The 15,529-nt window shown below is 50.2% G+C and overlaps 1 protein-coding gene across 14 annotated transcripts in view; it reads right to left on the bottom strand.

Annotated features, from left to right (window-relative positions):
• Mapt (microtubule associated protein tau) overlaps nt 1-8,505 on the bottom strand; it is a 102,173-nt gene extending 93,668 nt beyond the window's left edge. For 2 of the 14 annotated variants that reach the window (XM_070027669.1, XM_070027671.1), the window contains exon 1: nt 8,374-8,500. The gene's annotated coding sequence lies outside the window, so the exon portion shown is untranslated. Of the gene's footprint in view, nt 1-8,373 lie in introns of all 14 variants that reach the window. The other 12 variants (XM_070027672.1, XM_070027676.1, XM_070027678.1 and 9 more) reach the window with 8 other exon arrangements.
• Between the last annotated feature and the right edge of the window lie 7,024 nt (nt 8,506-15,529).

The following is a 15,529-nucleotide window of genomic DNA, read 5'->3' as shown; positions in this document are numbered from 1 at the left end:
GGATAAAAGTGCATTCCTGGGCCTTTTTTTTGGGGGGGGGGTGGTACAACTGCAACCTAGGTCCCAGGACAGTGTCACTCAGCCTTCCCAGCCAAATAGAATACACAGCTAGGGGTAGAAGGAAACCAGCAGCTGGACCAGAGATAAATTATGTCCCTTCTACCTTTAATGCCTGGAGTCAGCAGTGGGATGGACAGGCTAAAGGGAAGATTATGAGTAAAACAGATCATTAGTGACTCCAGATTTAACTTTTGCTTGCTGTTTCTAAAACTCTTAAGTTTCTAAAACTCTCCTAACAGTACATAGTAGAAGCAATTAACATTTACTTGAGTCTGATGGGGAGAATTTTTTAATTCTCCCTTAAGTTGGTACTTTATGTGAATGACTTCAAAGTGCTGAGCCTGAAAGAAAATCAAAGATGTATGTGCCGAAGGATGCCCACCTTTTATTTAACACAAAAGTCCCCACAATGGTCCCTTCTCCTTGAGAAGAAGTGCAGAAGTAAATCTCCAAAGCTAGGGCTGATATCTGCAGCCAGGAAACAGGTTCCTGCCACAGCCTAGCTCACACCCAAATTCATCTGAGCTTCTTCAGAAACCTCAGCCCATTCTACTTGCTGCAACAATCACACAACTCAAATAATCACATGATTTATCATAACTTGGTAAAATGATCACAGAACTCAAATAAGTGGAAGGTGCTGGAATGCAAGCACCAAACAGAAAGACTTCATAAAAGTGAGTAGTATTTGCACAGTTGAATGGTGTGTTAGAGACAGTGGGGAAAAGACAAATTCATGTTGAAGAAATTCTGCACTCAGATTACTTCACAGTGTACATCAGGAGTCGCACTCTAAAGAGCTACACAATGCATTATGAGCATGCTATAGGCAAAAAAGAAAAAGACGAGAATTGCAATCAGTTACTCTACACACAAAGAGAAGATGTGGGGTCTATGTCAAAAGATTATTGAACAAACACCCGTTTATTTTGTTTAAATAAAATATTTTATCACTTAGTTTAATTTATTCGATTTGATGATAGGGTCTTGTTATGCTACATATCACATTCACAATCCTCCTGCCTCAGCCTCCAGAATGCTAGGATTACAGAGATGTAACATTGCACATGGCATATCTATGTGTCTGTCTGTCTATCTGTCTATTTGTATCTATCCAATTTTAAAAATGATTTCTACTATAATGACATAAAAGTACCATACTATGATTGTTTTATCTTGCTTTTGTAGATAAAAGACTTAAGCCTAATTGATTGATTCACTTAGGACTTATGAGATTCTCAAACTCCTAAGATATAGCCCATAAAGCACATGTAAATGAGGAGCGTGCTTTATTGTGCCATCAAGCCTTCTTCTTGCCAGGTTGCCAACTTGTTCAGTTCTAAGATCTCCTGTACTTCCACTGCCTGCCTTCTGTCAGCACTGTTACTTTCTCAACCATCAGCACTCATTTTCTGTTCAACTAGTAAATTATTAAGATGTCTGACCAGCCATGCCAAGCCAGGTCATCCTTCCTAGAGGGAGGGGGAGGGCCTCAGTTCAGACTGGTGTGGTCCACAGTATATCGCTGGCATGGAGTGGATTTTGAGAAGAAGAGGACAGATGCAGGACAACAGAGAAGTCCCCGGTCTGTCTGTAGCCAGAGCCTGTGTATGTCTTTAAGCATGGATGCATGCCACCTTGGAGATCTACTTCTGGTACAACTACTCCTGGCTCCAGGGAGCTGGGCAGGCACTGCTCAGTTTTCCTATCTTGAATCCTCTTTAGTATAACCCTTTATCCAGCACAACTGATTCCATCACCAGGCTCTGCAGACCACCACACAATCCTCCAACCACAAGTGTCCAGCCAGCGAACATGACCAACAATGGCATTTTCAGTGTTGTTACTATGTGCCTGACCCTGTATTATCACATTTAAATGCCACAGCAGGGCTGGGAACGTGGCTCAAGTGGTCAAGCACCTGTTTAGCAAGTACAAGGCTCTGAGTTTAAACCCCAGGACTGCCAAAACAAACAAGCAAACAAACAAAATATATAGCAACCTGTGAGAAAGGTACTGTCATGCCCAAGTCACAGGTGACAAAAACAAACTCCCCAAGAGGCTAAACAATGCAAGGGCAGCTGAGACTAGCACCTTCTAAGTCTGATCTGAGCCCACATCCTTAGCCATGAGCCAAAGGCTTTCCCCAAGCAGAACACTGACTGGCACCGGGGACCTGCCTTCCAGGCGCCCACAGATCCTCCTCCAATAGCTGAGACACAAAGTACATTTCCTGGGGATTTCTATAGAATCTCTTATTGGGCTCAGCAAAGACTCCACTGAAATATCAGCAAATGTCACCACCCGCCCCCCCACCCCATTAAAAGAATCGTCCTAGAAGTCCTCTGTGTATGTCACTTTTGCTGATGCCCATGTATTGGCACACTGGCAGACCTTGTATTTGCTTACTCCAGACCTTGCCTGGTGGCCTCTCACTGCCTCCACATGGCTACGAAGATAGGAAAAGGATTCCTGGACAATCACCTCTGGGGTAAGGACACAGGGATGACCATGGTCCACATGCTGAAGCTGGCACAGGCAGGCTGGAAGGGAGGGTTATGGGTGGCAGCTACATCTTAGCTTTGCCTGTTGGGCGTGACAATGAGTTCCGAGGACAGAGGAGTTGGGAGAAGCCCCACAGCCTACCTCTGAAGGAGGGGTTATGTACTGCAGAGGCTGGGCCTGGTCAGTGAGCACAGCCTCCCAGGGCCTGCTTGGCTTCATCCCAAATGCTTGAGATGAGGGCTTCCTATGCTCACCCAACTGCACACTCACCTCTGGTCTCACAGCTAGCCTGATTGGTGGGTGTCAAGGCTCAATTTAAGAGAGGGGTAGAACCTAAGGTGAGGATCTGATTTGACCTTGGCCACAGCTGACTCTGTCTTGATCCCCCAATCCTAACTTCCAGTCTTCTCTGTGCCCCATAAAACCTGGCATAGAAAAGTCCAGAAACCCTGGATATGGGGAAAGAGGAGTAAGGTCTGATCAATAGAACACCAGGGCAGAATGAAATCCCTTGTATCCCATGTCAGGACCAGATCAGAAACGGAGATCTTTAACTGCCTTATTTTAACCCCATTTCAGACCATGCTCTAATCAGACTCTTGCAAGCATTCCTTTGTGAGCCAATAGCTATGGAATCTGGATATGCCATGGAATCAAAGTTGTAGGTCATGACTGAAGTTCCAGGTTAGCCCACAAAGGTTTATTAACTCCACAAGAGACTTAGAGGAGTGGGTCTGGCAGCACAACCCCAGCTCTACCACTCACTCACTGTGGGGCCTCATTGGGTTATGAGCCTCTCTGGGTATCAGTTTCCCTATCTGTAACAGAAGTAGTAACAGCACCCACTTACACGAGAGAAGAGTTAAACATCATCATCTCCAACTCCAAGAACCCACTTGATGGATGTGGTTGAGATACAGTGCCTGAGCAAGGGTTTCTATAGCATAGGTTCTCTACTTTGCCCTACTGACATTGGGGCCCAATCATTCTTCAAGGAAGGGAATGGCTTGTGTCTTGCTGGACTTTAGCAACATCCTTGGCACAGCTTGAACACCAGGCTCCTCTCCTGCAGCCCAGCTGGAAGGTTGGAGTCTTCTCCTCCTTACCTGCCAAGGTGCCCTAACACCAGTGCCAAATCATCTTTGGTCAAGTGGGCATTTTTAGGGGTATGGAGAGGTGAAGAGGGTGTCTCTGAAGTGAATGATAAAAGAAGCAGGAGGGGGGTGGAGAGGGAAAAGTAGAGGGAGCCTGCTCTATACCTCTAGGAGGTGCAGCCCAGGGGGTAGCCAATTAGAACACGGCCTCTCCCCCTTTTCTTTCCCCTTTTGGTCAACAAGGAAGAGGTAAGCCCTGAGATAAGGCTATAGGGTCTGAAGCAGGGCAAGGAGGTACACCTGGGCAGAGGCAATTGTCTGGGCATCACTTGGAAACAGAGCTGGGACAATCTGGGTTGGATTTGTTCCCAAACTTTCCCAATGTTTCCATTCTGCTTTCTCTTAGTTAACTCTCTTGACACAGAGGCTTACATTTTATCCATTTATTTGTTAGATGAGTATAGAGTAAACATCTACTATATGTCTAGCCCTGTATTAGCCCAAATGTGTTTTTATTTGTTTCAAAGTAATTCCTTTTTAAGGTAGAAGGAAGGAATAAACTGACTAAAGAAATAGAAGGCAAAGACTAGTTGGAAAATCACCACAAATCCAATTGGAAAAGTAACACATGTTCACACCCACAGCTAGGGAGCCTCTCAAATGACATTATACAATGCTGAAGGAAAGTAGAAAAAAAAAACAACTTAAAACTTTTCAACAAATGAGTTGCATGAACTGATGTTTAAAAGGTAGAAGGGAAAGTTAGCCTACAGAAAGGGTACCACAATGCTATCTTATTGGCAGGCTAATCTTAACCTCCAAGGATATGTGAGTCAAAGGGCATGCTCAATACAAGGGATTCTTTTTCCCAGTGGGAATAAACCAGATCTTTCCTCAATCTGGCACTTTGTGACATTATCAATTTTCTTTGTTCCTGTCTGGGAAACAGTGCCTGACACTAGAAGTCACTTACAAGCCACACCCTTTCACCACTATGGGTATGTGCAGGCCAGGTCTCTGAAAGACTGGGGCATACAGTCATGGACTGTCTGGCCAGGTTATTGTTTAAAAAAAAAAAAAAGAAGAGCCCGACACTGGTGCCTCACACCTGTAATCCTAGCTGTTCAGGAGGCTAAGATCTGAGGATCATGGTTCAAAGCCAGCCATGGCAGGAAAGACTGTGAGACTCTTATCTCCAATTTACCACCAGAAAACCAGAAGTAGTGCTGTGGCTCAAGTAGTAGAGCGCTCACCCTGAGCTGAAGAGCTCAGGGACAGTATCCAGGGCCAGGGAGGCAAATGATATTGGTCAAGGAATCCATGAGTTTCCAAAATCACTCCTGACTGCTGGGGAGCCTGGAGAGAGGGTGGGGAGTTGATAGGTGATTCTTAGGTGAGAAAATAGCTTCATTCGACACAAACTGACAACCAGAATTTACAACAGAAACTAACACAGGCAGACTTTTCCCTTTCTGCTATACAACCAGTCACACAGTAGGGGTCCCACAGAACTCAAAACCTCTCCCCAGAGCCTGGGCCTGGGCCCACATTGTCATTGTCACAGGTCCCATCCTCCATCCCCATCTGCAACCAACCAAGATCCAAGCCTGGAGCTCCAGAGTGCCCACAGACGGGTAGAGTCTCTGCTGACATAAAAGAGCCCTTGCCGGCTGAGAATGGAGGCGTGGGAGTGGGGGGCGGGGTATGAAGGCACATACATGAGGCCGGGATATTTTTGGATGTGCTGTGTTTGTCTGAGCACTGTACCATCCTGGTGACCCCCAAGTCTGGTGGCGAAGCCTACAACTAAGGAAGGAGTTTCTCCAATCTTCATGACCTGAGGGGGGAGGGGGCATCTCGTGGCCACAACAATCCTTCATTAACATCACCTTGGCAACAGCAGCGTCCTGGCCAAACTACCAACCCCTTTCAGAACCGACGGAAATCGAAGGCGCGTGGCTTGCGCTTTGTTTCTGCATTGAGCTGCGCGCGCCAGCCCCCTCCGACCTCCCTCCCCACGACGGATGGGAGGTGACACTTGTGCCTCAGCGGCCTCCGTGGTAAGCCTTGTTCCCCGGCTTCCTTGTCCAGGACCGGGCTCCTGCAGCCCTCTGAGGTCCTAGAGGGAAGGGAGTACGGGCCCAAGGTGTTTGCATCCATCCTTAAGCTGCTCAGGCACCACCTCCTGCTGCACCCAGCCACGAAGTGCCTGGAAGCGCCCAAAACCGGGGAAGGGGGGGCGCACGCCCTGATATCCCAGCCCAGGTGGGTTCGGCTGCCAAGCCATTCTCCGGAATTCTGAGCAACCTGGCGGCCTACAAGGACCACTCGGCCTCTACGGTGCTAACTGGGTTCAGGTATGCTCAGGTACACCCTGTTCCCATCAATGTTCAGCTACAGAAGCAACCAGAAAACCACTCGTACCAGGCTTACCGAAGACTTGATCATCGGGAGTTCGCCCTCCACCCCTCTACCCCTCCACGATGGAAAACTTGGACTGGAGTGAAAAATAGTCTTGACAGGTAAGCCCACAATAATAAAAATACACCAGGGATGCCTAGCTGGGTAGCTCTTGCCTTTGGACCAATCAGAATGAGCCACCAGTCGGGGATGGCGGGTTCCCTCCCGCACCCTCCGGGGGACTAAGCCACCTCCCCACCCCGGGGTGCTCAACCTCCACGGGAAAAAGGGCAGGCAAGGTCCCCAGGGCCCTCTTCGGGACGCGTGTGGTTCGCACGGCAATCCTCCATGGTACCCCCACCTCTCCCACCGGTCTCCCAAAGATGGGTGTGGCCACAGGGAAGACCTAAAGTCCCTCCCCCCACTCTCTGTCCCTCGTCGCCACCAGGCGTAAAGCCGGGAGGGGCCTGTAAAGTGTAAAGCGGGGAAGGGGGCCTGCCTTCCAGCTCCTTCCAACACCAGAAATTGGCTAGTTGGGGTGTGGCCCCCAGGTTGTTCCCAGTGCAGGGAGGGGTGTGGTCCCCTCCAGGCCACCAAGCGCCGGGCACCACGGAGCTCTCCACTCCCATCCCCCAGCTAACGCTTCCAGGCACCGGGCCGAACTCGTGGAAAGGGCTGCGCGGGGTCACCATCTCGTTTCGGCGCGTGCCCTGGGGAGCCCTGACGACCCTGGAAAGCCCTGAGATTTCAACAAAGGGATCGAAATGGGGGGAGAAAAAGGTGTGTGTGTGTGTGTGTGTGTGTGTGTGTGTGTGTGTGTGTGTGTGTGTGTGTGTGGCCGGGAGGTTCAGGGGGAAGGCGCTTAGAATAAAAGGCAAAACGCTAGGCTGGGAGCGCAGATCGCAGATCACGTAACCTCTACAAACAAAGCGGGGCGCTCCCTTAGAAAACGCCGGTGAACGCCCCCCCAGGCCTCACGCTGGCAAACCGCAAAAGCTCCAGACTTGGGCGCCCGTTACCCCTCTCCCCTTTCATGTTGGTCCCTGCCCGGTCCTCCAGAGCCGGGCCACCCGACCTGGCATGGTACGATAAAGACGTGACACGCTGCAAAAAGATGGCACCTCGCGTTCGGGGGGGGGAGCGGGGGAAGGGTGGGAGCGGGAGGCGGCACCTCCCACGCTTCCCCCACTCTCGCCCACCCAGGTCCCCACCCACTGCCGCAGTGAGGGGCGAGCCTCGCGCGCCGCCCGCGCCTCCGGCAGGGAGCGCACACGCCCGGCGCCCCGGCGCCTGGCGACGAACGCGGAGAAAGGAACCGCCCCGAAATGCACCTGCAGCCACCGCTCCACGCCGGTGGGCGCCTGCGGGCCTGCCTCCGCGGCCACCCGGCCAGCTCCCGTGGCCAGGCCGGGTGACCCGTGCCTTCTCGAGCTTGCCCGGCGAGGTCCGCGCACCATCTTCCCTCGGGCGCGGCGCGGCTCGGGTCTCGCGCCGGGAGCGCGCAGGGGGAAGGGCGGCTATGACAGCGCGCCTGGACCCCTCCCCAGCTCCCCGATTCCTCCCAGCCCCCAAATGTCCCCTGAAGGTTCTTTTTTTTTTCCCCTTGAAGGAGAAAAAGGGGAGGGGGTGGGCCACTGCCTAAAATCAGGAGCAACGGAGGCCCGCTCCGAGAGGTGTCATCTTTTCTAGAACCTTATCCATGTCTTCCTTGGGGTGGACTGCAAACCGGGTCGGAGAAATCCGATTGCAAAATCGGTTGCGGCGGGGCTGGGGGGAGGGGGCGGTCATCATTGGACCCCCTCTCCCCTCTCTCTCACACATTCATACACACACACACACACACTCACACACACAGACCCACGCCCATTGCGGCAAAAGGCTGAGATCAGGCGTGCAGAGCTGACCCCTCCCCAGGGTCACCGCCGTCCGTGCCCCCTCCGCTCAGCTCCCCCCCCGCCGGCTCGGCCTCCCCTCCGGGCTCAGTCCCCCCCCCAAAGCTGGTTCAGCCCTCCCTCCCGACTCAGCCCCACACCCCGCCGGCTCGGCCCTCTCCCCGGTTTGTGCGAAGAGGGTCGTGCAGACCCCCCCCCCCAGCACACAGGAGCACAGACACACGCACTCACTCGCGCGCGTGCATCGCTTGCACGCGTTCCTTTCCCAGTCCCGAGCGTCCAGGGCGCGGGTGGGCCCCCGTTACCTGCACCCCCTTCACGGACGCCCAGCGCAATAAACCCATCTTTGGGGCGAGGGGCGGCGACGTGGGGTTGTAAGAGGGGGCGAACTGGGGGGCAGATTTCAGAGACTCGGTGCTTACCTGATGGTCGACAGAAGGCGAGGACAGAAGAGGACAGTGGAGGAGAAGGCGGCGGCGGCAGAAGGTGGGCGGTGGCGGCGGCGCTGCTGCTGGTGCCGGAGCTGGTGGGTGGCGGTGACTGCGAGTGCGCGCGCCGGGAAGAGGGCGCGTTCCCGCGAGCGGCGGGCGGCGCAGGCGCGAGCGGCGGGAGCGCGAGCCTCCCAGGCGAGGGGAAGGGCAGGGGAGGGGAGGAGCGGGGCGGGCAGCAAGGACTTCATGGGCGTCTCCCCCTCCATCCACCAGTGGGCGCGCGCGAGCGGCTCCGCCTTTCAGCCCTCCCGCGCCGCCTGGCTGGCTGCTCCCGCGTTTCCTTTCCCTGGGCCCACTCCCGCCACGCCTCGGGCCGCGGCGCTGACCGCTGCGCGCACGCGCGCTCCGTGGCGCACGCGCACTCTCGGCCTCCCGCGGCTGAGCCTTTGTCTTGTGTAGGGGTCTCCCGGGTCCCCGCGGAGGGCTGGGGCTGCAGGGTTGCTGTCCCTTTCCTGGGCGCCAGCCGAAGGCCAGGGCCTTATCCTGGAGAGGTCCCCAGGGAGTCCCCTTAGCAGGATGCTCCTGCTGTCCACCCCAGACAACCCTGCGGCCTCTCCCAGGGGCAGGAAATGTCCTCTGGCTGCGCATCCTTTTCCTAGGGTTTTCTTACTCCTTGATTTTGTCCACCTTTTTGTTATTGACCAGTGTGACTCTCCTTAGCAGGTGCTCTTGAACGCAGGCCAATCTGGTCGTAAAACAATAGTACTAGTTTGGTGTTTGGGGTTATTATTATTATTATTTAATCAAGGAACATTCAAATCTGTGTGGATCTGTGACCACGGGGCAGACAAATTCTGAAATTAGAGTTCTAATGGCGCTTATCACCTTCAAAGCATTTTCGCATGTGGTTATTTTTATCTCATTTGTGGAAACACCTTTGTACAGAAAGTGGAGCTTGAGATCTCAGAGGAAAATAAAAAATTGTTTTCAAGTTCTTGCTAGAGATGGCCACCTGGATGACGCCTCAGCCAGAAACGGATCTTAACCCTCCTCCCAACCAGCCAGACCCTGGGCTTAGCTTGGATTTATCTGCAACACTTCACCTAAACCCTGGCAGGGGGCTGCTCTTTATGTGTGGGAATGGGCTGTGAGTCACCGAATCACTTCCCTGTAGGGAGGTGGGAACTTGTCTTGGAGCTTTCATTTGCCTGGCTTTCATTCTAAAAAGAAAGTACAGTGCTGTGTGTTATAGCTTAATCTAATTGAACATTAGCTTAGGTGCTGATGGCTCACACCTGTAATCCTAGCTACTCAGGAGGCTGAGATCTGAGGATCCCAGTTCAAAATCATCCCCAGCTGGGGCTGGGAGGGTGGCTCAGTGGTAGAGCGCTTGCCTTGCATGTCTGAGGCCCTGGGTTCGATTCCTCAGCACCATATAAGCAAAAAGAAAAAAGCCAGAAGTGGCGCTGTGGCTCAAGTGGTAGAACGCTAGCCTTAAGCTGAAGAGCTGAGGGACAGCGCCCAGGCCCAGAGTTCAGGCCCCCACGACTGGACCAAAAACAAAACAAAACAAAACAAAACATCCCCAGCAGGAAAGTCTGTGAGAGGTATCTCCAATTAACCTCCAGAAAACTGGAAGTGATGCTGTGTCTCAAAATCACTAGCCTTGAGCAAAAGAGCTCAGGGACAGTCCCTAGACCCTGAGTTCAAGCCCCATGACCAAATAAGCCCTCCTGCCCCCCAACTAAAACACTTTCTTCACATGGGTTGAATTACCTGATGATTATTGTGGAGTACTGGGTGGATGGTGGAAATGGGGTTAATTTCTGAGTTTCTGGAACTGAGCCTTGCTCTCCTAACCACCACCACCCACCTTCAAGAGGCCTACCTTAGTTTGGGCATGGCTGGTCTCCCTGTTCTCAGTGTCCCCTTCTGTCAGCTCCCTGCCCCTGACACCATCTCTCAGAAGTGATCCCTTTAACCATGGTGGCAGTCTCATGCAAAAAAATATCTAAAGCTTATACCTGCCTCCTAGGTGAAGTAAATCTGTGTCTAACATTCAAACACCCTTCTCCAACCTGCCCTCCCATGATCTGAACCCTTATCCTCTCAGTTTTATCTCTCACCCACTCTATGGCTGGCCAAGGTGGTCTATCTGATCTCTGTGCTACCTCTATATTCTGATTTCCTCTACCTACAAAATTCCTGCTCATGCTCTTCCCATCATCAATCTCCCCTTCAAACCTTAGCTCAAACTTTACCTAAACCTCCTCTAGTCACCTCCAGATAGGAGGAATAGTTCCAGTCTCAACAAGGAGAGTGGTGGAATTCATATTTCCCTTGCAGGATTCACAGCCCAATAGCTGTCATTTCCTCTATGGAGATTATACTTTTTTTTTTTTTTTTTTTTTTGCTTATTCCTATGTGCAGACATAACTGGTATTCCAAGTTTTCACTACTGACTCTTCCTTTCCATCAACAGATGGCATGTCCCCACAGGACTAACTCCAGAATGAAAAGCCTTGGGAAATAGATATAGCATGAGCAAAACAGACGCATTTGTTGTATAGAGATTTGGGGAGCTGTTTGTTTCCACAGCAAAACTGACTAATCCAGAAATCAAATAAGATTATATATGCCTGTAGCTTCATCCACAGTGGTTACCAATAGGATTAAATGATAAAAGGTAGTTATTTATTTCATTATGACCTTCATAGTCAATGTTTTTCTTCTACATTATTTTCTTTCTATGTGTAATCTGTAGCAGTCCAATGAATTCTCTATGTTTGAATTTCTCATTTCCCTCTAAGAGAGTATAATTAAGGCCTGCCAGGGACTTGATGACACTGTAATCCCCTGATACCGAGGTCAGATTTGCCCACATTAAACAGAGATGGATCTTGGGGACAATGTTAGGCAGATCTGTCCTTTGTATATGATATGGAGTTGAGTGCTCAGTCTAGGTAATTTAATCGCTCTAAGTAGCTAATAGCTCACTAATGCAGGCCAAGAAAAATGCATGCCCTCTCTTCCTCCCTACCCCTCCTCTTGCTGAAACTGAAATCTCATGGCACAAATCCACATATGTGGGCCCACAGAAGGCAGATGGGCATAGGTGTGAGAAAAGCGATGAGATGTCAGGAGAGGTGGATCTAGGCAGGTGCTTTACCACTTGAACCAAACACCCTACTCTCAGCCATCTTGTATGACCTTAGGCAAATTCATTGCATTTTCATGGCTTCATGGCTTCGGTTCCTTTATTAAGAAGTATCCTTATGGGGCTGGGAAGGTGGCTCAGTGGTAGAGTGCTTGCCTTGCATGCCTGAAGCCCTGGGTTCGATTCCTCAGCACCACATAAGCAAAAAGAAAAAAAAGGCCGAAAGTGGCACTGTGGCTCAAGTGGTAGAGCGCTAGCCTTGAGCTGAAGAGCTGAGGGACAGTGCCCAGGCCCAGAGTTCAGGCCCCACAACCGGACCCCCCCCCCCCAAAAAAAAAGAAGTGTCCTTATTACTGGGTACTGGTGGCTTACACCTTTTAATCCTAGCTACTCAGGAGGCTGAGGATCACAGTTCAAAGCCAGCTCAGGTAGGAAAGGCTGTGAGACTCTTATCTCCAACAAACTACTCAGAAAAAGCCAGAAATGTCACTGTGGCTGAAGCACTCTCACTATACTTGAGCAAGAAGCAGCTCAGGGACAGCACCCAGGCCCTAATTGCAAGCCCCAGAACTGGCAGGCAAACACACACACACACACACACACACACACACACACACACACACACACACACACACACACACACACACACACACACACGTCTCAGAGAGGCTGAGATCTGAGGATCCTGGTTTGAAGCCAGCCGTTCAGGAAAGTCCATGATATTCTTATCTCCTATTAATCACCAAAAAGCTGGAAGTGGAACTGTGGCTCAAGTGGCAGAGTGCTATCCTTGAGCATTAAAAAGCTCAGGGACAGTGCCCAGGCCCTGAGTTCAAGCCCCAGGAGCAGCGCGCACGCGCGCACACACACACACACGTGCTGCGTGCACACACAAGTGTCTCAGAGTTAGTACTGAGGAATTTGGAAGCTGTGCCACTAAATCTAGTCCCAAGATAAACTAGTGTTGTGACATAGAACCCCAGATATAATGATCCCTCAAAGCAACTCCAGGTTGGTGGCAGTGATCTCCTTTTGAAGTTCTGGAACCTGGGTTTCTCCATCTTCTGGCTTCTTGCCACCTTGACCTTTGCTTGGTTGAGGCTGGCTTGTCACCAGAAGGTCCAGCTGGCGGAAGAAGACTAGCTTACAGCAGCAGCATACTCACTGTCAAGAGTCTGTCTCTGATCACAGCCCCAGAGAGAGATTAGTCACAGCCATGCCTCACTATGAGGGAGACCAGCAAATGTCAGAGAGTCATGGGTTCAGGAAAAAGAGAACGAAAAAGGGTTTGGGTAGGAATCAGTCTTTGCCATGTGTCTTTTAACACTGACCCTTAGGGTTTTGAGCTGCAGGCATCACATCTGTATGCTAGTCCTCTAGCAGGAAGAGATGAAGAAGGGACATCTTAAGGACTTTTTTCTGGACTTTTTACACATGATATTCAGTTGCCAGTAAACTGGAAAATGCATTTTTATTACAGAGGATCTTGTGACCAGCTGAATACCAGCTGCAGGAATGAAAGGGACAAGGAGAAACATTGAGGACTACCCATAATAATGTCACCTGGTAATTCCTTCCAGGTATGAATGAACAGCTGTGTGTGTGTGTGTGTGTGTGTGTGTGTGTGTGTGTGTGTGTGTGTGTGTGCATGTGTGTGTGCATGTGTGTGTGTCTGTAGGTATGTATGTGTTTACTGAGGTTTGAACACTCTGGCTCTGGGTGCTGTCTCCTAGTTGTTTTTTTTCACTCAAGGCTCTACTACTTGAGTCTTTGGAGGTGAATCTCTCGACTTTTCTCCTCAGTTTCATAAGTAGCTGGATTAAAGGTAGGAACTGTCCATGCTTGGTTTAGTCTTTCTCTTTGAAAGTTTTCTTAAAGCATTTTTTTTTCCTCCCAAAAGGCATTACTTTTTTTTTTTTTTTTGGTCCGGTTGTGGGGCCTGAACTCTGGGCCTGGGCGCTGTCCCTCAGCTCTTCAGCTCAAGGCTAGTGCTCTACCACTTGAGCCACAGTGCCACTTCCGGCTTTTTTCTTTTTTGCTTATGTGGTGCTGAGGAATGGAACCCAGGGCCTCATGCATGTAAGGAAAGTACTCTACCTCTGAGCCACCTTCCCAGCCCACTTTTTTTTTGTTGTTTCTTAAATGACAATTTTTTTTCTTTTTTTTGTCGACTGTAGGCCTTGAACTTGGGGCCTGGGTACTCTCCCTGAGCCTCTTTTTGCTCAAAGCTTGCACTCTACCACTTGAGCCACAGCACCACTTCTGGCTTTTTTGAGTAGTTCATTGGAATTAAGAGTCTCATGGACTTTCTTGCGCCATCTGGCTTTGAACCCCGATACTCAGATCTCAGCCTCCTGAGTAGCTAGGATTATAGGACTGAGCCAGCAGTGCCCTGTAATTCAGAGACCTAGGTATAGAGCATATTTAAACAGCCTAATGTGTCTGTTCTGCTTCATTGTTTGCTACACAGGGTGCTTTGATGAGACCCATGACAGTCCTCTTTGAAAACCATGCTAACGAAATACCAATACAGGGCTGGGAAGGTGGCTCAGTGGTAGAGCACTTGCCTTGCAATGCATGAGGCCCTGGGTTCAATTCCCCAGCACCACATAAGCAAAAAGAAAAAAGCTGGAAGTGGTGCTGTGGCTCAAGTGGTAGAGCACTAGCCTTGAGCTGAAGAGCTGAGGGACAGTGCCCAGGCCCAGAGTTCAGGCCCCACAACCAGACCCCCCCCCAAAAAAAAAGAGAAATACCAATACACTGCACAACTCTGTCAGAGAGTGGGAATTCACATCACAGACATGGGGCTTCACTAGGAGAAAAGACCATCATTAGATGCTCCTAAATGGCACCTCCCTTGTTGTAATGGGAATATGAGCCCCATGAACTTTTGTGAATATCAGTGTGAATGACGTGTGCACATGCACTCGCGTGTGTTCTGGGCTTGAACTTAGCATCTGGGCACTGTCCCTGAACGTTTTCACTCAAGGCTAGCATTCTACCACTTGAGCCACAGCTCCATTTCTGGTTTTAGGGTAGTGAATTAGAGATAAGAGTCTCATGGACTTTCCTGCCTAGGCTGGCTTTGAACAATGAGCTTCAGATCTCAGCCTCCCAAATAGCTAGGAATGAGCTCCCTGAGCCTGGCGTGAACATAATTTCTCTGGATTTACCTCTCACTGATCATTGAGCTGAGCTTAAGCTTAAGCTTTCCTTCCTATCTTCACACTTCTGGAATGGTTCTTGCCCTGCTCCCTTTCCCTCCATTTCTCTGTCAGTGCCAATTGCTCCTTGACTAGCTTTACTGTGTTCTGGCCAGAATCAGGGCTTAATGCAGATAGAGGTTTGCATTACACATGACTCAGCCATTGTCAGAAGGACAGGGTGATCCTGGGGACCCCAAGCAGCCACAAAGCATGAGAGCATCCTCTTGGTCTATTTGGCTTTGTTCATTCTGGATCCCCCGGCCTAGGGGAATGGCAGATCATTTTTTTGGCAGGGGAGGTGCTCATAAGGGAACAGAGGTCCCTTTCATTCAAACTGTGTAATCAGAATCACTATAAAGTCCCAGCCAAGGGAAGATGTAGTGAGAATTCTAAAAATCACCATAATTCTGAGATCTAAGTAAAATCTTGTAACCTAAAGTCTGGCATTTGTTCTTGGCTTTATTTAATTTTTTTTTTACAAGCTGTTGTTTACTCAGGGTACAAAGATTTAGCAACCATTTTTCTTTTCTTTTCTTTTCTTTCTTGCAGTTGCTGTGAGACTAGGACTCAAATTTGGTACCTGATGCTTTGCTCGTTGGCTGGCACTCTACCAACTGAGCTACACCTCCATCCCAAGGCTTGGTTATTTATTTATTTTGTTTCTATTTATTTTTTTGTTGGTAGTGGGGCTTGAACTCTGGGCCTGGGCATTGTTCCTGAGCTCTTTGCTCAAGGATAGTGTGCTACCACTTTGAGCCACAGCTCTACTTCTGGTTTTCTTGTG

This window comes from Dipodomys merriami, unplaced genomic scaffold, assembly GCF_024711535.1.
Source record: "Dipodomys merriami isolate MVZ:Mamm:240054 unplaced genomic scaffold, mDipMer1.0.p SCAF_19, whole genome shotgun sequence".
Lineage (NCBI taxonomy): Eukaryota > Metazoa > Chordata > Mammalia > Rodentia > Heteromyidae > Dipodomys > Dipodomys merriami.
Note: the sequence above shows the minus strand (reverse complement) of the source record. Positions and strands in the feature narration are given on the sequence as shown.